Source organism: Parus major, chromosome 6, assembly GCF_001522545.3.
Source record: "Parus major isolate Abel chromosome 6, Parus_major1.1, whole genome shotgun sequence".
Lineage (NCBI taxonomy): Eukaryota > Metazoa > Chordata > Aves > Passeriformes > Paridae > Parus > Parus major.
Genome location: NC_031775.1, coordinates 22,425,654 through 22,448,796, shown reverse-complemented (window position 1 = coordinate 22,448,796; position 23,143 = coordinate 22,425,654). Strand labels below are relative to the sequence as shown.

At 45.7% G+C, this 23,143-nt stretch overlaps 1 protein-coding gene across 4 annotated transcripts in view; it reads left to right on the top strand.

Annotated features, from left to right (window-relative positions):
• SH3PXD2A (SH3 and PX domains 2A) overlaps nucleotides 1–23,143 on the top strand; it is a 247,607-nt gene that overhangs the window by 113,139 nt on the left and 111,325 nt on the right. The window lies entirely within an intron of this gene.

Below are 23,143 nucleotides of genomic sequence, written 5' to 3'. Positions count from 1 at the left end.
ATCAAGATTGTTGTGAAGGATTTGAGGTACCAGTTATCCTTGAACACGCACTTCTAGAGAGTTTTGGCTCAATGCCACCGGATCTTCTGGAGTTCTCTGTTTAAAAGCAGGTGATGCTTGGTTTGCAGCCTGGAGGGTTGAGTTGCCCATACTGATAAACACAAAAGAGATCTTTATCTCCATGCAGAAGAGTAGTGTCTGGTCCTGATGTTCTTTGTGGATATGCCTGGAACTGAGGAGAGGATGAGGGATGGGGGCTTCCTTATCTGGGTTTCTTGCTCTGGTGAGCCCCTGCTGGCAGGTTAATTGCACACTGTCACCATTGACTCATCACCTGCCATGCAGGAGGAGCTGGGGTGGAGTTTTCTATTCACTAACATGACAGATTTGAGTTTAGCCTGTCTTGTCCTCTTTGTGTCACATCTCTGGAAAGCAAGAATAGGCAGCTTACATTGCAGATATGATTATATCACAAAGAACGCAGCTTGTCGTTGCTGTGTCTATAATATGGTCGCACTATTGTGTAATGAAGATCTTTCACTCTGAAGAGGAGGACACTAGGGATAGACATGCTCAATGGGGTGGTTGCTGTCAGGATGATAAGTTACTCCCCAGTGGTTCCTGGGGTCAGATGGGATTTTTCAGTGGTCTGCTCTGCCTATTGTTGATTGCTGTGTAATTTTGACATTGCTTGTCTGAAGAGTCCCTTTGTTTTTAGTAATGTTGAGGATCAGTAGCTTCACTGGTAATAAAAGGAGTGTTTTTCTCATGTACACGTGCCTACACATATCTAGTGTGACTCTGAGTGTGATTTTGAATTGTTTGGGGGCAAGGTAAGGCATCCCATTACATTTGACAGGGTTTTACTGTACTCTATGTGACAAGGGAGGGCATTGCTTAAAATGTGTTTTAATGCTGTTGAGCACCACAGGTCAGGTGGAGTTCAAATCTCACATTTATTTAAGGTGAAGCATTGCTGTCTACACACTGGTAAGTAGAGGTGATGTTCCTCAGTAAACAGGACTTTGAGAGTCTCTGGCACTGCCCTTTGCATCCAGCAGTTGCCTCTGAAGAGAGAGGAGGAAGCCTTAGCAATCAAAGGGTGCTGAACAACAGGTAAAGCAAGTCACATCTCTCTGGAGAGCTGCTGCCTCTCCTGCATTTTGTTGAGATGAGAAGTAGGTTTTGGTTGAATCATATTATTATTTTTCAGTGTACCTGTCTTTAGATGTTCATCTTGGGCCACCAAAGAGTTTGTGCTAGAAATCTGTTCCATTACATGCACGGGGCTCAGTGTTTTGTGTCCATCACAGAGATTTGCATTCAGCTCCCAATGCTATTGCAGGTAAAGATCTTGTTTAAAGCAAGCCTGGGGAAAAAAAACGACTTCTGTGGCAGTAGGGAGCCATGCCCTCGGGTGCTGCACATGTCCGAGGTGATCTCTTTTGCTCTGTCTTCTGTCTCTTGAGAAATGGGGTGCCTTTAGGACTCTGTATATATAAAAAAATACCAGACCTCAAGTGGCTCTGGCTGAAGGAGACACAGTGATCTATTAGTAGATTCATTTCCACCCTTTCCATCTTCCTGACTGGTCTGCTGCTGACTGTCTTTCATGCGTGCTGTTCCCAGAAACACAAGCAGAGGATCAAATAACAACGTGTTTTGACTCCAAACTCTGGAATGACTTATCATGTTATCAAAGCTTTTGATTTAATTGAAATTTCACAGATAACCCTAGACCTGCTTTTAAGTGCAGACTCAAGAGGCAGTGGGAATTCAATTAACTACACCCCCCGCCCCCAATCACACCACTCCCCCCCTCTTTTTGCATCTTGTTTGGGAGTTTTATGGAAGGGATTTGCTACTGCTTATCTCCAGCTTGAGCTGTGTGTCTGGGTTCAAAGATACCCTTTGGTTTTGGGCCTCTTTCTTTTTTCCAGTTATGCCAGAGTTTGATTGGAATGACCCTGCTGACACTAGTGGACAATTTGAAATTGACACTGATGTAAGGATTGCAGAATCGCTGTGTTAGAAGTAGAATTCTTTCCTTGTTTCCTTGTTCATCTCTTAAAGCAATTGGCCTAAGATCAGGAAGATGTTCATTTAAACAGACCTTGGATATATAGTGAATAGAGGATTGACTGTGGCTTTGCAATACTTTAGTATAATCTAATAAATGTTGGTTATTTGCTGGATTCTTGCAAGCTGTATTTGCTTCCCAGCTCCAAGGAGTTTTAATAGGCACTCCAGTAATGCTGACTGCAGTGCACTGTGGTGAACCTCAGAACATTGTATATGTCTGATTACATTTGCTTTCAATTACAGTCATGTGGGTTTGAAAAATCGGAGCAGTTCAGGCTCATTTGGGAACCACCACAAAAAATCACCAGTAACCTGAGATAGCTAATGCTTGAAAATATAAAAGAAGAAGAAAATGTTGAATGTTGGGGACCAAAAAAGTCTATTCTGCTTTATAAGAAGTCAACCGTGGCAACAACTGCAGGATTAGAATGGCTGGGGCACCATATCTAAAAGATAAACCTCTTCCTTTCCCATCCAAGCATACCAGGAGTGAAGTGTGACTGACTCATGCCAGAGACAGTGTTCATCAGGGGCTTGAAGCTCTCCTGGTGAATTGGTAATGCTGCTGTCTCTGCTGCTCCCCATTGGATAGATTGCTGGTTCTTTTCCTAAGGTTAGAACCTCACCAACATCATCCTCTCTTCCTAGGGAAGCTTCACAGTTCTTGAGGATGCTAAAATTAAATTAATCTTGTTTCAAAACCCACTATTTTGTGGTTATGTGGATTATCCTCTACTGACTGATCTGACTAAAAGAGGAGCTTTCTTTTCATGGAAACATTTAACCAAAAATGAACCTCTCAGCTCCTGTTGAAATGTGGTCCCAAATCCCTGAAATCAAATGGTTTTCTTTAGCCCTACTGAGCAGCAGGATGGCTGTGGAGTGAACAAACATGTACAGAGACATCTGGCAGACAGCTTTGCAGGTGACCCCTTCTGCAGTGATGCCCAGGTCTCTGGGTTGGGACTTGGTTTGTCTCTGGCAGTCCTGTGGGGTATCTGGTACTGCCTACATAATTCCTCATATCTTCCAGTGGGCAGCTCTGGGAAAGCATCAGCCACGTGCATGATTCCTTTCTCCTGTGCCATAATCTGGCAAGCCGAAAAAGAGCTCGTGGATGCGTTGAAGTGTAAGGCCTGGTGCAACCCTTGGTTGGGACACTCAGAATATTTGAGAAGGAAAAGAGGAGCAAGGAAGGGTTTTGCTGTGAAAAAGCCCAGCCACAGGACTGTGACGCTGGCAGTGGTGCCATGAATTTTCACCCCAAGTGAGGAGAATTTGTTCAGCTATTCAGAACACAGGAGAAGAAAGTGGGGTGAAAGGCTATCATCAACCCCTCAAAATAAGGGCAAATGTAAAATGTAACTGGGGCAGCATTTACTCTTGTAGTGGCAACTGGTATATCTTGCCAGTGTTCTACATTTTTTCCTACATTTTAGCAACGCAGCTCCTACATTTGGGTGGTGTATGAGTAAGAGAACTGAGCACTTTCTGTAGTGCCAATGATAATGTTCTCCAGCTTGCACATCAGCTCTGCAGTGCCTGCAGCCAGTGACCTGGATGCTGAGGCATCTTGCTGGGTCTGGTTTAGTTCCTTCACCTCCACACACATCTGTGCAGTGAAGCCAAGGGCCAGGGTAGAACTGCAGAAATGCTGTGAGCAGCTGTAAACTCTTGCAGGGAGAGGTCAGTGGGAAGCTCTCGTATTGTTTGCTGCCATCTCAATGCACAAAGCAGGGCTCTGTGGGATGTGTTAGTAATGCTCCTGATACATCAGTGTCATCCCCTAGGGGTGGAGCAGCCCCCGTGGCCGAGCTGCATTGGCCATCCCAGCTAATGAGATGCTTTTCTTGCCAGCCCTGATAAATAAGCTTCTGTTAATGTTCATTGTTATCCTGCTCATCTGAGTGTTCAGGATGGGGTTGTGTTACAGATGCTTGGCTGAGGAAGGACAGGGTGACCTGTGCTGGCCAGTGAGAGAACTCCAAAGGTGAGCTGGGGTTTTAATAAGAGGCAGACGTTCAGCAGATGAGCAGAAAGCCTTGAATCCCTTCAATAAAGTAGTATGTCAGAGTGAGTAGTTGCAAGAAGTAGGAGTTCTGAGGAGAATGGAGATAAAAGGAGGCTTTCAGGCAGGAGAGAGGATTACTGCTTTTTCCAGATGTAGCATTTGCATTTGGAGGAGAACAGCCAAAAGGCCAGGCTGATGAAGGATGCTTTGTGGTGCTTCCAGCCTGTGAAAAAGAATGCAGTTCTTTGAAAGTTATGTGCTTTGGGATTGTTAGGCAAGGGATGAAATAGGCAGCATAAGAGCAGTCCCTTTCCCCCTCTTCTTATGGAAGGCCAGTCTTCAGTGATTTATATAACTAGTACTCTTTTTTCTTTCTTTTTTTGCCTGCTTTCTCTTAAGGCTTTTATTGTTTTGGTTTGGTTTGTTGGTTTTTTTTTTTTCCAAATATAGTCTTGGCTCAATCATTCAGCATCCTCATAAATCAGAAAATTTTGTCCTTGCAGATTCCTGACAAGTAGTTTATATTTAATTTTTTTGTGGACAGGCATATAAACTACTGAGCCCTGGTTTATTGCCCAAAACATCCTGATCTCTGGCAAGGATAAACAGTGTTTGAGAGAAGATTGAATTAATATCAGCAAACAGAATTTTGGGCTTTAACAAACAAGTGTTGCTTTCTGACACGATTTTGTCTATCCTAATGTATGCTCAGAAAATCTCCCGTCTTATCTCCACTTCAGATTCACTCAGCTCAGATATACTCACATGCCATGGAAGTGTGTAAGTAGAATATGTGACAATCAGTTTAAGAAGACTTACCCCAAACAGACAAAAATAAACCCATTCAACATCTTACAGTTCTAGTGGTCCTTTGCAAGTTTTCTGAAAAAATTTTGCCAGTCACGTCTGTTTCTTCTTTTAAGGCTTTATTTTCAAAACATCAAAGTAATTTCCTGATTTTGAATGAAGTAGGATACAGCCCAACAGAGACACATGTCAAAAACATTTCACCTCCAGAGTAATGCAGCTAGATGACATGAAATTGCTGTCAGCTTCATCCCCAGAGCAGCCTCCTCCCCCCCCAGACATTTATGCGCACGGGTAGTTTTCTATACAGTGGGTAACTGTGTTGAATTCAGCGGGAGCACACGTGCACCCAGCGTTATTTGTGTGTGTATGCATGTGTATGTTTGTTTGATGGGAATGAAACATTCTGGAGAGGGTTGGGATACAAAGGAGGTTCATTCATCAGTAGCCCCCCTCTGCAAATCATGTTAGTTCTTCTTTCTTGCCTGGAGATGGGCAGGTATGGAGTACATGAGCAAAGCTTTGGGGCCAACACAACAATTTTAACTGGAATAAGTCACCAGCTTTCAAAGGATGAGGGTGGATAACATCTACTCTTATAGACTCCTAAACAGCCATATCACAAAACAGCAGAAAGGCTTAAGTGGCCTGACAGTTTAGAGGTTTGATATAGCAAATAATTTGTGTGTGCCCTGGATGCTCTTTTTATGCATTTATTTTTACAACATTTTCATTTAAAAAATTTCAAAACCCAACTAAAAAAGGCATGAAAGCAATTAAATAAGTATCTTCATCTGTATCTTTAATTGCATAGCTGTAAAATCAGTGAAGCATTAATACAGTCTCCATAAGGGAAAGCAGCTACTCTGAGAGAAAGCAATAAGCATGAGGCTATGTAGAGCACCTTTGTTTTGCTGTGCTTGCTGTAAAATCCTGTCAGCAACCATTTGCACTGTGGTCTGTTCACTTCAGCCAGCACTTGCTCTGTGATCAGAGGAAATTCATCCATCAAACAGGCTTGGCAGGTCTCATTCCAGTATAATGGACTAGGTCATTGCAAGGTGTCTAGTGTGTGTTATAGGCAATTTGCTTATTGTCTCCTTTTCTACAAATGTATCTAGATCTTTATTGGACATTTTTACATTGTTCTTATCTCTTTCTTTCTTTTTAGTTTCTTATCTGACTGCTTTATCCCTGACTGCATCAGCTTCTCTGCGTCATGTAGGCATATCTTTTCTTGTGTCATTTTTAGCTGTCTTTGTTTTGGTTTGTTGTTTTGGTTTGTTTTTTTTTTTCATTATCCTTACATCCCTTGCGTATTGTTTTCTTCTTTCTTAATATGTTCTGTGCTGTTTCCCCCAGCACTTCTATGCTTCTGTTTGTCCCACTGGTACTCTGTTCATTTGTTTTATTTGCTCTCTGATGTATTACTTCTAACACTTTCTCCCTTCCCCATATCTTTTCATCCCCCATACCACATATGAGATAACAGAGGGATGACATAAGTTACACAAGTTGCCTCATTGCTGGATTAGCTTTTTGCATAGAGTACAGCCAGGATGAGCCAGTCTGGGGCTAGAACAGAAACTGGGAGCAAACCCTGTGCCACCCTCACAAAGTGTTAGTGACCCTGATAACTGATCCTCAGCAATATGGGGAAACCTGCTCTTTTGCCTTGCTAAAGGCAACTCTTAGGGAGAAAAGGAGAAGTTGTGGAAAACTAACTTGGCAGAAATAAAATCACCAAAGTTTTTTGCTGTTTTGTAACCTGTAATTTTTGTAGAAGTTGTCTATGTAGTCTGCCAAACAGAAATTCATCATCACCAGCCTAGAGTTCCTGGGTAATTAATCTTCTGTGGTGGATAAGGCAGGACGGGTTTTCAGTCTGCAGGCATGGAAAGCTGTGAGCTAACCTGCAGCACTGCTGAACCTTTTCTGTCTCCCCTACTTCTCCATTTTCCCATGACCTTAGGAAAAAAAAAAATAAAAAATCCCCACTTCATAGCTCTTTTTTTTTTCTAAATCACACTTTATGGAACACAGTTTTAATGCTGTATGGTGCGTGTTTAATGATGTCCATATGGGTTTGTGGGTACAGGAATTAAATACATAACGGTTGACGATGACATAACACGGAAATGCAACTCCCGCAGTGCTGGTGTGTAGGCTGTAAAGGGTTATTAATAAAAATAAAGGTTTTAAATAGAAAACAAGCTTAGCAGCACCGTTTTGGCCTCAGGCCCATCTCTGAGTGATGGAAAAAAAAGAGGCTGGAATATATGGTCTTTCCTCAATACATGAAAATAAATACATTTTACCACCATCCCCTGCTAAATATTTCAGAGAGAAAGCTGCAGGCCTGATGCATGGCATCTCTCTTCAATCAGAGCCTGAGCTCAGGGAGGTCTGGAGGGGATATTTCAGCAGGGTGCAGAACACATCAAACAAATACTAAAGGGGAGATTGATGCCTTAGATTATTAAAATGGGGTAAGGCCACAATGTTTTGATTGGCAAAACCTTTCAACAGTTGGACATTAGTATTTCAGAAGAGCAAACCATTCTGTTTGTGGGTGAGCCAGGGAAATAACAACTCTCACAGTTTGGGGGAATGACCTCAAGGAAATCCCATCCTGTCTTGTAACTAGAGTTGCTGGATCAGTATGCTAAGGAAATTACATAATATGCCCATTAATATTATAGAAAAAGAAAAGCAAGCTTACTTTTCTATGTTCAGCCTTGTTCTCTCTGTAGTTGCCCCAACATTTTAAGTGTTTAGAGTAAATGAGACAGCAGTGGATGAAGTTCTGAGCATCTGCCTCTGAATGCTGTGTGTGAGACATCTCTCACTGATTTCCCACTGGTTGTTAGTGAAACTGTATGGGCAGCACCAGCACTAGTTCAACGTGTTCTTCTGTCTTTACCAATGTTCTGGCTGCAGTTTTAGCTGGTCCCAGAGCAAAACACAAAGATATAACCACACACAAACTAACTCTAGAGTACGTGGCTCGGGATTTTCCACTTTCTGGACATCTCTAAATTGCCACCAGGTTGTAGACCAGGACAAGATCAATGCTTCACAGCAGTTGCATAAGGGTCAGAACATGTCCAAACCAAAAGTGATCCTGCCCTGGTTCCCATTTTGGGGAATCTCTGTACTCACAGCTGTGTGACTGTGCTCACACATTCTTCAGCTCCAGCCCCACGCTCACCTCAGCCCATCCTTGCACCCCTGGATTCCAGCAGACAGCTTCCCCCAGCAGATGGTCATGGAGGATGCAGAAGGAATGCAGGAGGAATGAGACTTCCTTGCTTTATCTTGTGCTTGGGGCAAATTCCCACTCTCTGCCTGTTTCCTCCAACTGTTGTTCATTGTGAGGCACAGTCATTGTTAGCTCAGTGGCTTCTGTCCAACCACCAGATACTTCAGGAGAGAACTCAGCCCATTACATGAAATTGGAATTCAGGCTGAACAGACAGCATCGCTGTTTTTCCCACCTGACCGCAGCTGGGACAGTGAACAGAAATGTGGGAAAGTGGCACAAAATACTCTCCCTATGCACCAAGCACTGTGCTGCTCTGTTCACCCTTCGACCTCCTGGCTTGAAACCAAGATCCTCCTCTAAAATTGGTTAGAAAAACTACTCCCTACTTGTGTTCTGGCAGAAGAGATGGCTGCACTATGTAGCACAGGGCATGCTTCCACCCGCTTGCTGCTGTACTCTGGGTCATCTCAGGCACAGCTAAAGCTTCTGGAAAATGGTATTAAGTCTATTTTTTGAAATTTCTTTATGCTGACAGATGTCAGTTGTTTGTCTTCTGAAACTGGTATTTTCAAGAATAGGTATTATGTCCCTTTAAATAGCACAAACCACATGGGAACAGATTATTTTTGTCCCTAGCTGTCTATAATCTATCTTATTTCTTTTTTTAGTGAAACCAAAATCTTCCCAGGGATTGTTCCTAATAAAAATACTGAAAAGAAAGAAAGCATCACATAAGTCATTCAGTATTAGCAATGGCAATAGTACTGCATTGCCCTTCTATAGACTTATTTCACTTTACACCTTGAGGTATGGCCCAAACATGAACCCTCTCAGCTAGAATATGAAATACAGGTTTTCTTTTAAAACCAGGGAAGCAGAAGTATGAAAGTGGTTTTGAAAGGTCACTAAGGATAAAACAGGAGCCAGAAGGTCTGGATTTTAGCCTCATGTTGTGACTCTCAGTATATTTTCTGCCATTTGCCTCTGCAAACACCCCTAGCATGCCAGCAGATTGACTTGCTGATATATCAACTTCAGGATCTACAGGAGTGGGTTACCATCAATGTCAATTTTTGCAAAATTCTTTATTTGAGGAAAATGTGCTAAAGAAACATTGAACTAGTTTGCCCTAGGTCAGGGGAACTAGTCTTCAGATTCCCTTGAATTCTCTGCTTCAACCACTGGCCTCACAGTCCTCTAAAAATCCACACATTCACCTCCTGCTCATCAGCATGTGAAGGGGGATCTTCAGCTCAAGATTGACCTTACCCTGTTGTCTTCTTCCCCAAACTGTGGTGAATTGCCTGATCTGAAGTTCCTCCCCTGAGATGAATAGCAGATGTCTTTGCAGAAGTGACACAACAACCAGTCCACGCTTCTTCATTTGCCAGGACAGCACAGAGAGCAGGGTGGACTGTAGCTGTGACGTGGAAGAAGAACCCACATTTGTGCCCAGCTGTCCCATGGCATTTCTGGAAAGGATCATGTGAGCATGGAGGAAGGCAGGAGGGCTGATGGTTACCTGAGAGTTACATCTCCCTCTTCTTCCTCAACCAAATGTCTGTACAAACTGGGAGCACAGTCTGCTGTAGAAGATAAATTGCTCAGGAACCTAGACTCTGTTTGAAATCAGTCTGTGTAGGGCTGCAGGCTTGCTTACTGTGACACTTGGCTAGATTATTCCATCTGCAAGTCCTTGTCGAGAACTAGCCCTTGGTGCTCCTTGGTGTCCTCTGCTCTCTGCTTCAGCTGCTTGCTCCACTGTTTGTCCTTTGTGTGCCTTCCTGCAGTCCTTGCCAATGACAGCTTGTGCTGGAGGTACCCCCAGCCCCTGTTTGTGCAAGGAAGTTTGTCCGGGGCTGTTCAAGCTCTCAGGAGAATGTACTTTGGAGCTTGAGCAGAGCTTTCCTTCCCAAGGAGATCGAAGAAGGGTGTGTCATCAGTGCATTGCTCTTCCCCTGGCTTTGTTTTCTCCCTGCCTGCCCTGTGTTTCCCATCCCTTCCTCTTGTACGAATTGTCCTGTGGGCTAACATGAGCACAGTCACCTTGCACAGACCTTTAACTGCCAGCCCTCCCTCCCAGGAGCTACTAAGACATTCCCTAGGTATGCACTCCTTTTACCCACACCATGTGGCTCTTGCTTCAACACACATCCTTTCCTCCCACAGGATGCTTTACTACTCTATGCCTTCTCACTAATTCTTGTGGTCACCAAATGTGTGGCCTTCCTAGCAGCTGGCACCCTGCAGCATTCTGACCAGAGACTCCCTGCTCTGTCCTCTGTGACCACTGATGCTGCAGATAGACCTTGTCCTAAGCAAAGCTATCCCTGAGTGTGCCTGTGCCAGTGGGTGAGAGAATGCGCCTTTGCATGTGGCTTTTGTTCTCAGTGCACAACCCACTTCCCAGAGCAGCAGATAAACACAAACAGCCTTTTTCTGCAGTTTAATGAGCCAAGCAGAGCAGTGCTTCTGAGCTGGTCCTTTAACACCGAGGGCATCATCACGTCCTGAGCCTTATGTGAGTAAATCTGTCATCAAGTTTTAGTCTTTCTTTTGTATAACTTTACATAGCAGCTCATCTTAAACTTGTAAAAACATTTTGTGGGAAATTATGCGTGGGAGGTGGGCAACTCCTTCCATGTATTGCCAACTAATCCGTAATGCTCTCCTTTATCATAACAAATGAGGCAGGTTTCTCAAAAGCAGTATCTTGTACTGTTCTTTTATCTCTTTCTTTTTGCTTTAAGTCTGGGGATGGGGTTTTGCCCTGGATGAGGGCATAAAACATAGAGCCAGGACTCCTGGTTTCTGTCTTGAGCACTGGATGCTCATGACTGTGCTAAATCCTGCTTGTGAAGTATCTTTGTGAACTGGAAAGGGCTGTAGGTATTCAAAATACTGTGTTTAGCCATAGATGTTATTAAATGTAAAAGAGGTAAAAAAACCCAGTGCCATAAAATGCCGAAGAAGCCAAGTAACTGGAACAATTTCATCTGTTCTTAAGCTTGGTAAACAGAGGAACTTCTACATCCCACTGGTGTCTTGCTCTCCCACTATCCTCAAATCATTTGAACTCAAAGCTCAAGATTTTTGCAGTTCCTTGGGTAAAAATGTTTTACATACCCTGGAATCTGTCATCATTTCACACGTCTTCTGTTCTGCTGAGCCATCACCCCCTTCCTCCAAACTGGTAGGTGGCACAGGAGATATCACATCATCCCTGTGAAGGAAACTTTGTACAAAAGTATCTTGGAATTTGGCAAAGCACAGCTCTTTTTCTACAGCAGGACTCATCTTTCCTTCAGTGGAAATTAAGTGTCTAAATCTTTTTGTCTTTCCCTCTTTGTCAGTTTTACAGTGTGCTCTGGGGTGAAGTTTTGCTGTGCTACATTTATTTCTCCTCGCCAAGACGACCTTTATGGCTTTGATTTAAACAAAGTCCAATCAGATGCAGAGAAAGGCCATCATGTTCCAGTGCTGGGGATGGGCTTTGGGGGCTGTTTATCTTTTTTTCCAAGGATAACAGCACATTTGTGTTTGTGTTGTGTGTATGTCTTGGACTTACACAAAAACTCAAGGATCTGATTCTGGTGGGTCATGCTGGCAGGTATCCAAACCCATAAATCTGGTCACTGTGCTTTTCCAAATGTTTATTGTGCTGTTTAAGCTTTTATGGGCTCTTGTGTGTATTACATATGGTCTGAATAAATGTAACGCAGTATTACTGTGCTTAGCTGAGAGGCAGAAGAGCCTCCAAGGGGATCATTAGAGCTGGGGCAGCCACTGCCAGCATTTGGAGATAAGTTTTTTGGTTGAGCTTTGCAGGTTGCAAGGACCTTCAGCCCTGTTCTGTTGGTTTCTAAATGCCACGTGATCTAAGGTTGCAGAGGTGGAAATAAGAAGCAGAGAGTTGCAATTTCTTGGATTCAGTACAGGATTATTGCAGCAATTCTCCCCTTTCTGAAACACTAATAAAAAGGACTGGACTTAGTATGTATTTCCTCTGAGCTGCTGTTGCTGCCTGTGGCAAGGTCTGCTGTGATTGCTGGTGTGACTCAGGACAAGACTTTAAGGAATCAATGGATGCATAGCAGAGCAAAAGTCACCTGGGCCATTGTAAATGAGGCATCATCTACAGACTCTGTCTAAGATTCAAGGCTGCATTGCTCCTTCAGACAGATGGCAAAGAGGATCCATTCTCTGTCCCTCCAAGCCTACAGCTCCTCTGTGATCCTGGGATCACACAAGACAGCCAGACTGAGCCAGCCAGACTCCAGCTGATGGGAACAGGGGCAGAACTTGTGTTTGAGGGACAGTGCTGTGAAAGTGGTGCCTGGCCCAGGTCACCTCTGGTGCCACAGTCCCAGCACCTCACGGGAAGCATGCCATGGTCCTGTAGCTTCACATCCTTACTCTCTTCCATCCTGACTGGATTGAGGGAAGAACTTGCAGACTAAAAACAGCCAACTGTAGCCAGCTCTTAACAGCTGTAAAGCAGCCAAGCCAAGACCTTTGGACCTTCAGAGAACAGCCTGTGGTTCAGCTCTGGGCTTCCCTCCACTGGGCCAGTTTGCCTTCTGCTCCAGGCAGTCCTTCCAGGACCATCCCTTCACTTCCACCTCTAACCCAAGGAAGATAAAGCTCACAGCTGAGCTTTCTGCCAACACTGTCCTTCTTCATCTTGGGCTTTCTGCTCCCTCATCTCTGCCCTATCTGGCTATTCCAGTTGCAAGTTTGGGGCAGAAACGGGTTTGTGTTACTGTAGCAGACTTGACAACTCCTAGGGTTGACCATTAGAGCTGATGTACCATCAGTAATTTTTTTTTGCTGGGGGACATACTGAAATAGTGGAGGCTTCACAGAGGCATTGGGAGATGGAGATGAGACTGGGAAAAGTGGGGGGAAGACTGGAAGCACTGGGAATCTGAGTTGGTACTTTGCCTCTGGAGAGCTGAATTTGACACTGCAAAACCTAATCTTACTGATTTTTATTTGATTTTTATCAAGACTAAAGCTCAGATACCCATGCTGTGTCATCTCAAAGCTTGCACCACTGGAAAAATTGCTTAAAAAGAAAGAAGTGGAGAAAATATGTAGCTGGAGTGAGAGTCCTCCTGGCTGCAAAATATTTTTCTCTTCCTAACCTGTTCCTTCAGGCTGAGTAAAACGTGTGTTACTTCTGGCTGAGCTGAGATAGGAGCAAAACCTCAGGTAACTACTGCAACCACGTTTAGGGAATTGTTTCTGCCAGGTTCCTGATGCTGGGTGCTGTGTGCTGGGAGGAATGACAGCACAAAACTACACCCATTTGGGTGTGGAAGTTTTAATGCTGTGGATCTTGATGCTCAGGAGCATGGGAACACTGAGTAATAATGGTAGTGTTTGGAACCATAAAAGAAGCAAGGCAAGGAAAGACAGCATCTTTTAAGTGTCACAGAACCTTTAAAGCCATTTTTCTCTGAATAGAGGTTTTCCTGTGACTTGTAGAACATGAATATATTTGGTGAAAGGTCGTTTACAGAAGAAATCTCTTCTGTTGTGTTCTCCTCTCTTTGACCTTGGGGCTGTTGACATCTCTTGGGTCAAACAGCAATGTGGGAAAGATAAATGTAAATAATGGGTAGCACTAACATGCTGTTGTGGTGGGTTTGCATGATACCAACAGCTTCACCCAGCCCTAGCTGGTTGAATTGGGGAAATAATAATAGAAAATAATAGGAAAGTAATAATTGTGGCTTGCAAATGGCTTCCCAAACCCAGCAAGCACCTGAAGTTTTCCCTGCTGTAAGGACTTTCCTCAAACTGCAGTGAGGGAGAGGCTAGGAATCACCTCCCCACAGGTTGCCAGAAAAGTCCAGCACCTGGGAAAGATCCTGCAACAAACTCTTGGTTCTTGCTGCAGGGGTGGATGTGGTGCTTGGCACAGTGAGCAACCTCATAGCGACTGTGTAATGTCACTGGGCAGACACCATGTGTGATAATGCTGTTGCTATCAGCTGAGTTACCCTGGGGGTACATCAGTCCCTAGGCCTTTTATGGATGTATGAGGTGGGGCACTTTATTATTCAGTTTTGCAGCACTGTGCATCTTGCTTCTGCTGCTGCCCTTGGTGGGTTCTGTTGCTTTGACCTGGAGGAAGGGTTTGAATCAGTTTGTGCAAAACTCACAGAAGCATTGCAAAGTGCTAACCTGACAGCTGAGGAGCATTCTCCCTCCTCTCACTCAACCCAGTGACCCATATGTGAAAGAATGGAAATGTTAATTTGTTGCTCTTCAGAATGCAGAGAAGAGGAGGGAGCATCAGGGGTTCAGGGAAGAGGATCCACTTTGTGGGGAGATGTGCTTGCAGAAAAGTTCTCCAAGTGGAGAGAAGTTACTATTGCCAGCAGAGTCCTGTGTCAAGCATGGGCAGCTCCAGGGCTCCCACCTCTTCCCCTCTATTGCTGGATGTTGAATCAGCTGTTTGTACTGCCCAGCACAGTGCCAGGGACAAACTCTCTGGCAGAAGGATGGGGAAATGGAATGGAATAAATAAAGGATTTATAATGGGGATGGCTTGTTTGTCCTCAAACAGCCTGCTGCAGGCTTGTGCTCAGAAGGCAACCAAGCCCCCAGAGCTGCTCTCAGGCTTTCCTCTCTGTAAGCACATTGCTGCAGGGTCCTGCCACAGGCATTGGGGGCTGGCTAGGGAGAGGGTGGCAGAGGCAGCCTGCTCCTGTGTCCCTTCTTCCTCTGTACATTCCAGGGCTGCGACCTCCTCAACCTGCAGAGAGAGGGGAGGGAGGTGGGAAATGGGGTGACAGGAACAAACTTCCTGCAGCAGAGCTGAGCTGAGGGACAGTTCTTATCACAAGCGAGCAGCCCTTCTCTGGCAGCTGGAGAGGAGCCCTCCCACTTTCCTGAGCCCCCCACCCTGCTCACCCTGCAGCTCACCCCCAACAGGAGCCTCCCTGACCCCAGCACACAGCCCTGCCTGCAGATACTTGCGTGTCCCAGAGGGATGAGGGCTCATGGCTGGGCAGTGCTGAGGGAAATGCCATCCAAGGCACATGAGGGGAGAGGCAAGTTAGCACCGGGCTGCCTGGGAGCCCTGTTGCATTTGAGCAGTTCCCACTGCTGCAGGTACTGTGTGGGGAAAGCTGATCCCTGCCCACCAGTGAACTGCCAGGCTGCCTGTGCCCTAGGAGAGCAGTTTTGTCTCCTGCCTGGGCTCCAGCCACTGCACATCTGGCCAGGTTTCAGCTTGTGGAAGCTTTTTGGGCAGGACCCCACTCTCCTCCACAAACCAGAGGCTGACATGTAGGGCTGACCCTATTCAGATTTTGTCTCAACCCAGTTCATTCCTCATTCATGTCTCCACTGTGAGGTGGAAAGAGATGGGAGAGTAAGCCCAACACGTGTCCCTTTATCCCCTCTGCCTGAGAGACTGGTTACATGGGAGCTGGAAAGAGAATTGTGCTGGGCTGGAAATTTCTGCTGAAGGCAGAGCAGTTCCTTCATTGCACGGTCCTGTGTCACTGATGTAGGGATGGATTCTCAAAAGCCTCCTTAGCTCTAAAAGCAGAGCAGGGTGCCACAGGTAAAGCACATAGGAGCAACTTCAGTGTGAGACTGGCAGCATCTGGGATACCTGGGCAAGGGAGTGGTGTTGCTGCCTGTGTGTCCCAAGCTCCCCAAGCCTAGGGAGCTGTGGATTGTCCATAGGTCCTTTGAACCTTCCTGGCTGAAAATGGCTCATGAATCCAAAGTCTGTATCATTTATTGAACAAACACTGCTTGAAGAACATCTTTTCTATTGCCTTTTTTTATTGTCCCCTCAATCCAACAGTTGTTCTTGTCAGTAGTGACATCACTCATTTGGTCTCCCAGCAGATCCAGCAGTGGAGGGCCACACATGGGCACAGCTCATCAGCCTGAGTTGTGGGTGGGCTAATCTGCAGGAGCAGGGTGGGGAGAGGACTGATCGTGTGACTGCCACTGCAGAGAGGACTTGCGAGGAGAGCAGCATGAAGTCAGTAAAGGCTGTGTTCATGGACACCAGGTGTCAGCGGATGAATTGGACCCTTTATGTCATCAGACTTGCACAAGCTCTTCCCATGTGTCCTTTCCTTCATTCTTGTGGACTACAATGAAGCTGCTGTGAAACTGGGTTTGTGTCCAGTGTCTCCCTCCCATTCCTTGCCTCCCTGTTTTACAAAGAGCTACACCTGGGAGAGGCCACTTCTGACATCCCTCACCAGCAATAGCTGATACAACAAACAGCTCCCAGCAGGGCAGGCAGGGTTTCACTTGCCCTGTGCTCAGGAGAGGGACTTCCTCAGCTGGAGGGCTGAGGAAGACACATCCATCTCCACAAAATGCTCTGTGTTCAACATTGCCCCAGAGGGCAGGGATTTCTGGCAGGTTTTCACACAAAACTTAGCCAAAAGTCTGTTACGTGTCAGGAGCTGTCTGATGCAGGAAATAATATTTTGCTCTTGTATGCATGTATATGTATGTGTAGATGTGCACAGTCTGTCTACCACGGCCATAGTTCACTATCCCTATGTCTGATAACTTAAAATTTTTAAGGTTTGCACTTGGTGTTTTTTGCAGAACTGTCCAACCGTCTTGCAAAGCCGTATGTGTTGAGCAGCTTGTAGCATCCAGTTTAAACAGCTCCACTTGATGACAAGGGTCAGATATGGGAAGGCCCTGAGTTATGGGCTCTGCAGGCAGCTACTGCCACGTCGTGGAGAGATGATGCTTTACATGCTTTTATTGTGCAGTAAAAAACACTAGCTTAGCTGGAAAAAAATGCATTTGGTTTGCATGGATTTTGGACATGGTGGTGTGTGTGTTCTGCCCTCTCCAGGGATACGCTCTGCCTCACCCCCTTGCCATGCTCACCTGGTGAAGCTGACTTTCTCTTGACTTTCATGTCCTGGAAAGCAGAAATTCCTCTAGACAGCAGTGGGAAAGCTGTGACATATTGCTATGAACAGATATGAAATAGCTTTTCCACCTGGCTTCTTATTAGGTGTTACAGCCCTATCTTTTTCCATCAGTCGTATGATAGTAATTTTTTAGTATTTAATACCATTACATCTAAGACTTGATGAGGGAATGGGAAAAAAACAGACTTAGAGTCTTGGACATCAATACTAACAACTCCAGAACCACACCTCGATCAGACATTTGTATGCATATGGAAGAGATTGAAGATTATCTAATTGTCTCCTTAATACTTGGTGCTAGACTGAATCATCTCCACAGGCCTGGGAAGCTGTGCAGATCACCAGGCTCTCCTTGCTCCTGCTCCACTAAACTGAAGAGCCAACTTGGAAAGGGAAACCTTTCTCATCCCCAGCTTTGGCTGTGCCAGGGTGCTCGGCACGGCTTCAGTGTAGAAGGTGTCACTGGCTTGCTCATGTTTTTGGCTGTGAAATTCAGTGACAGCTCTTCTGGCCAGGTTTCCTGCGTGATCCTGTTAGGGGAGTTGTCAGCACATAATCTGGGTGTTTGCTGTCACTCAAATAGTATTGCCAGGGCATAGCATGTGCAGCCTGACACACTGTACATTAATCTAGATTTTGGCCTCCTTGCTTGACCCAGGAAGGATTAAACCCCACTGCACATCTGCTGCAGCTCCCTTGGGACTGCTGCCTCATCACACTGATGCTCCTTAGCAAAGCTCAGAGCAGGTTTTTCCTTCCATAGCTTCCTAGGCACAGCTCTTCCCTAGATGGCAGGGACTGCCTCTGCTGTCCTGTATTTCCTATGGATTCATTCATCCATCCATCTGTTTGTCCATGCCTCTTTCCCTCTCCAGCACACTGATACCTGCAGATTACATACAGTCCTTACTGGGAATTTGTCAGCCAGGCTGAACTATTCCCTGCCAAGCCCTGCTCCTCCGTTGCAGTAAGACTGTTATCCATGTTGCTCCATTTTACCTGAAGCCGGGAGTGGGTTGGAACACAAAGCTTTTGAAAAATGATGGAACAAGGGCAAATTTCCAATCAAAGCTCTCCAAATGCTGCTCTGAAGGAAAATTACTTTTCATTTGCAGGTGAAATGGAAGACTGTGCAAGGGCAGAAGCTGTGCAGAATAAAGATTTAAACAGTAAAGTAAAGGAAAGAATGACTACTGCTGGGGGGGTGGGGGGGGTGGGAAGGTAGAGAGGGACCTGGGACCTCACTAACCTGATTTAATCAAGTGACTTCCGATGTTTTACAATTGCACGCAACAATCTGACGCAGAGCTGGGCAATTTGCAAGCCACAGAATTATGAAGTGTTTGTAAAATGGCCTTAAGAGGAAAATATATTTATAATTATGAACTTAAAAACCTGAGCAACAACACTCTAGGTTTTAGAGCCGTGTCCAGTTGCTGTTGGGACAGTTGGAATCTCTGCCCTTCCTATGTCCTCCCACTGTCCAGCAGCACCCAGAGCAGTTCCCAGCTGAGCTCTTGTGGACAGCAGCTTACCTTGGCCAGGTAAGGAGACAGGATGTCTCCTCACAGGAGAGGCTGCACCTGAGCAAAGTGCCTCCTTACTCTGCACAGGCAAGTCAGTGTCCCAAGAAGGGAGGGAAAACCTGGGAACACCTCCCAGAAGTGGAGATGTTGACCCAGCCTGCAGAGCTATGGGCTCACAAGGCTCTGGTTTGAGCTGGCTGCCTGTGGTCCCCCAGGTCTGGGAAGAAGAATTTCCTCAAAGCTTCTGAGAAGAGGCTCCAGTCTCAGTCTACTGACTTGAATTAATGAAATTTGTACCAGCTGGTGTGTCTTCACAAGTGCCGAACATTCCTGGCTGTGGCATTGCCAGCTTCAAATGGGATGTCCCTGGGCTAATTGTTGCTGGATTTGGACAAGTGAGTTTTTTTCCTTTTCTGGGAAACTGACTGATTTTGTGCCCATAGTGTTTGCAGAGTGCTGACAACACCCCCCCCCATCCCCTTTACTTCTCAATACTGCCTGTCTGTTTAAGGTGGTGTTCCTTGGAGATGCGCTTTGCCCCTTTCAAGGCTTTTGATGTCTTTTCCCATGTTAGAAAATTCAAGAAGGCAGCATGTGAAGCTGGCTGGGGCCAGTAAGTGTTGCTGGGGGCAGCAGCTTTGATCCTCGGCGGGAACTTTGCCATAAACTTGATCATGCCTTTTTCATCCCTTGCTCCGTCTGTGCGTGTGCTGTGCAGGGGGTACAGGCACTAATCCTGAAGCTGCACTCAGCACAGGGGTAAGACTCACTTGCAGTTCATCACTGATGCAAATCCTTCCCATCCCCAGGGTAACTCCACCACGCGTTACCCTGCATGAAATTTGACCCTGACATCTAATAGCTAGGGAGCTGCTCCTGTCTTTAATTTCTCTGACAGTGCCTAGTCAGGGCTTTTTGAAGAATTTTGTTGGTCTTTTCTATCACTTAAGCATCAGTTTTCTTTATCTGGAGTTTTGTACTGTTATCTGACCCATTTACTTGGAAGCCTCCAAGGAGAGCTTGAGTTGAAAGAGAGTTGGGTTTGTGATCCAAGTATGAGTCTTTCACTGTTAATTGTATTAGCATTCATAATTGCATGCACATTTCTAAACTGTCAGGATTGCCACATCCTTTTAAAACACGGATGGGACATCAAAAGGGCTATGACTGCTCAGAGATTAGCAAGCAATTAAATTGCCTGGTACCTCAAAAACTATGATGTGAGCTGTTTTGTCCCCATTATATTAAAAGTGACATAGGAAAAATAAGTCAGGAATTAGGCTTTTAAAGCCCCTTAGCTGTCACAGTGTAATTAGCAGGAACAGGCTGTTTGATGCAGGTTTGAGGTGCCCTGTGCCTGCCATTGCTGTTGGACAGGCAGGGTCTCTGCCTAGTGGGAGCCTTGTTTTATGGGGCTGTGTGTGACAGGCCTCATGGGATGAATGGGAGGAAAGGGTGGAGTTGTCCTGAATTCACATTCTCTCTTTGCTGCAGATGTGCTTCAAGGGAGATTCTTGGTCTCTCTGTTCATGGCTTAGGCTGTTTTAGCTCTCAAGGCAACCACCAGTAGAGGTCATTTGTGGCTGATGGGTAACACAGTGATCCTGTGCTCTCTCATTTGGACTTCCCAAAGTCCTGCTGTAAATAGGGTAGTGTCACCAAGCTTATCCTTTGGAAATACATATTTTATAAATATAAAATACATGAGCATATGTACGTGCATGTGCCGTCCCAGATCCTTGCCAGCTGCATGTATCTGTACACATTTGTATTTTCAGGTATCAACAGTTTTGCCATGTCATCATCAAGTATATTGAGAGAAATACATTTCACCTGAAGACCTTTGCGAAGGCTTTTGCTGTTAGGGAGCCCTGCTTGTTCAGGGACGTTGGAAAAAGAGGTTGTCAGGGCAATGGAGATGTTGTTGGCTGTAACAGAAACACAAACCTTTTGGCTCCCAGACTGCTCCCCACCTGCTGAATCTAACGTGCCTTGTTCTGTGCTTTGTGCATGGAGATGGATTTAATGTGTTTCATGGAGGTGACAGCAGTGACTTCTCAGTCCCAGCTGGGAGGAGTTTCAGCACAGCCCTGTCCTGGCCACAGCCCAGCACCTCTCATACAGGCGCTGTCTCTTTTATTCTTTATCAGTGTAAATCCTGACAGAGCTGGTCTCGCTTCACGGGCAGTGCCTGCTCAGATGTTGCCAGCTGCAAGGAGGAATTCCTGGTGCCTGGGCTCCGTGGGAGCGAGCAGCATCCCGGCGGATGCTGGGCGCTGCCGGCAGATGGAGCGCGGCTCCTCCGCGCCCGGCACGGCCGCTGCTCGGTGGGAACAGAGCAACGCGATAACGGATTGTTTATTATGGAAACGTGCCGCTTTCAGCTGATTTACAAGCAGCTTTGTGGAGCTCCTGGTCGCCCTGTATTTTTGGTTTTAGTCCATTACTCATCTTGATACATCGTTGGTACATGTCTAAGCAGGGCTGTAAAAGGCGCTCACAGGGACGCGGTGGGGCCAAAGCACGGGGGATAGAAAGCAGCTGTCAGGCAGCATTTCTTCCAGGGGTTTGAGGAGTACCAGCAGGCTGTGTCAGCCTGACAGTGACTGCTTCTCAGTGCCTGCCTTTAGAGTCAGACTGTTTTGTAGTTCTGTCAAGGCCCTGTGGTTTAGTGGCTGCACAGATGGCTCCAGAGCGTTTGGAGCAAAGTGAAATAACACTAGTTCCTTCCATCCTCTGCTGCCTCACCCTGAGAAATTAGCAGCCTCTTTTGGGAACTACTAGTCAATATTCCAGATCCAAACACCTCCGAACTTTCAGCAAAGTTTGAAACCAGTTCAGGAGCTGAATTTCAAGTCTACATTTCCTGTGCCAAAATCCGCAGAGCTGAATACCTGGGAACTATGGAGGTGGGTTAAGTCACGGACCAAATACACTCTGAGCTTTTCATTGTCTACTTCTAATGCATCAGCTCTCCCAAAATAATATGTCTAGCATGGTTCATACCACAATCACTACTGTAATCACCACTGAAACCTGCATAGGTTAGAAATCCATATGTGGTTCTGTGTCTGGATGAATCTGGCAGACAAAAAGCAGTCCCCAAAAGGCAATTTCTTCCTATCAAATCATCTGCCAATTTTAACAGTTTTGATTTATGCTTTTTAAGGTTACCGAGCTCTTTGCTGAAAGAGTTGAAGGCCATCTGCACTGGCACTGTTACTGACTGAGTCTCCTCAGGATCGAGGCTGGCTTCCAGATGACAGAGTAGCTGGGAGCTTGTATCTTTTACACGTGAGGCTTCTCTGCCTGTCTTGTTGGTCCCCTGAACCTCCTTAGTTAAAGTAAGTGCTTCCTATTAGAGAAAAATGTATGTGATGTACTTCAGGCAGGCTTTGTGCATTGTAGTTTTAAGGGAGATAGAGGTGTTACACTTCTACCTGCTCCTTTACCTGCAATTCCAAACAAGGGTAGAGAAGAAATGTGCCTTGAGGGTATATAGCCCTCCTGGCTTCTCTAATGAAGCTTTGTTGGGGGGGTTGTTTTTTCTGTCTTTTTTCATTTGTCCCTGGAAAGGGAAATTAATTAGGCCAGTTGGAAGTATATGAGGGCCGTTTTACATGGGGAAAAACAGAGCAGGTGAGCAGTTGTTGGAATTACTTGGACAGTAGACAAGAGCATGGAATAAGAGACCGACAAGAGGGTAGTTAATTTAGTTAGAAAGACTGGCTGAGCATAGCAGTCTGGAAAATAGATCATCTTTCTGAAAGGCACAAAGAAGAAAAATAATGGCTCCAGATTCATCCCTTGTGTAAATCTTTTGAAGTTGGTGACTTACACCAGGATGATTTAACCCCATTAATTTTAATGGGTCACTGCAGTGTCCCAAGAGTTGTTTTTTGCTGTGCTCTGTTCTGAGGCAGAGATAAAGCAGAGCCTTGGCGTCTAGGCTTCAACCCAAGCTTGGTGTCCCCATGGGACTGGCTTGGGCCTCTACACAGTGTGGCTGACTCCAGTTGGAGAGGGAAAAGGATGCAGGAGATGATGATGTGTCTGAGCCCTTGTCCCGTGACAGCTGGGTGCTGCCAGGACTTTGTTGTGAGCCATAACATGCCTGGAAAATGATATCTGGTCTGAAAAGCAAGGATAGGCAGGCTAAGAGGGCTCACTGGAGTCAGCACCGACCCTCACCCCACTATGGGTCTGCTGATCCAAAGTGATAACAATAAACACATTTACCAGAGACAAGGAGCTGTGGAGCAGTGTGGCAAAGAAAGGAGCCTGAAATTGAGCATAAATGGGCACCAGATGAGTCCTGTTGTGACTCAGTGGGCAGAGAGCAAAGGTCAGTGCCCTTGACACGTGACAGGGACTCAGGGCTATGGCTGGGGACAGGGATAAAGCACATTCATCAGTTATTCAAAGCAAGCTGGTCGTAGCAGGAGTTGGCCACACATAGTTAAAAAGCCTGTGTATCACAGCAGGGAATATTTAATCTAGTGCCAGGAGGGGG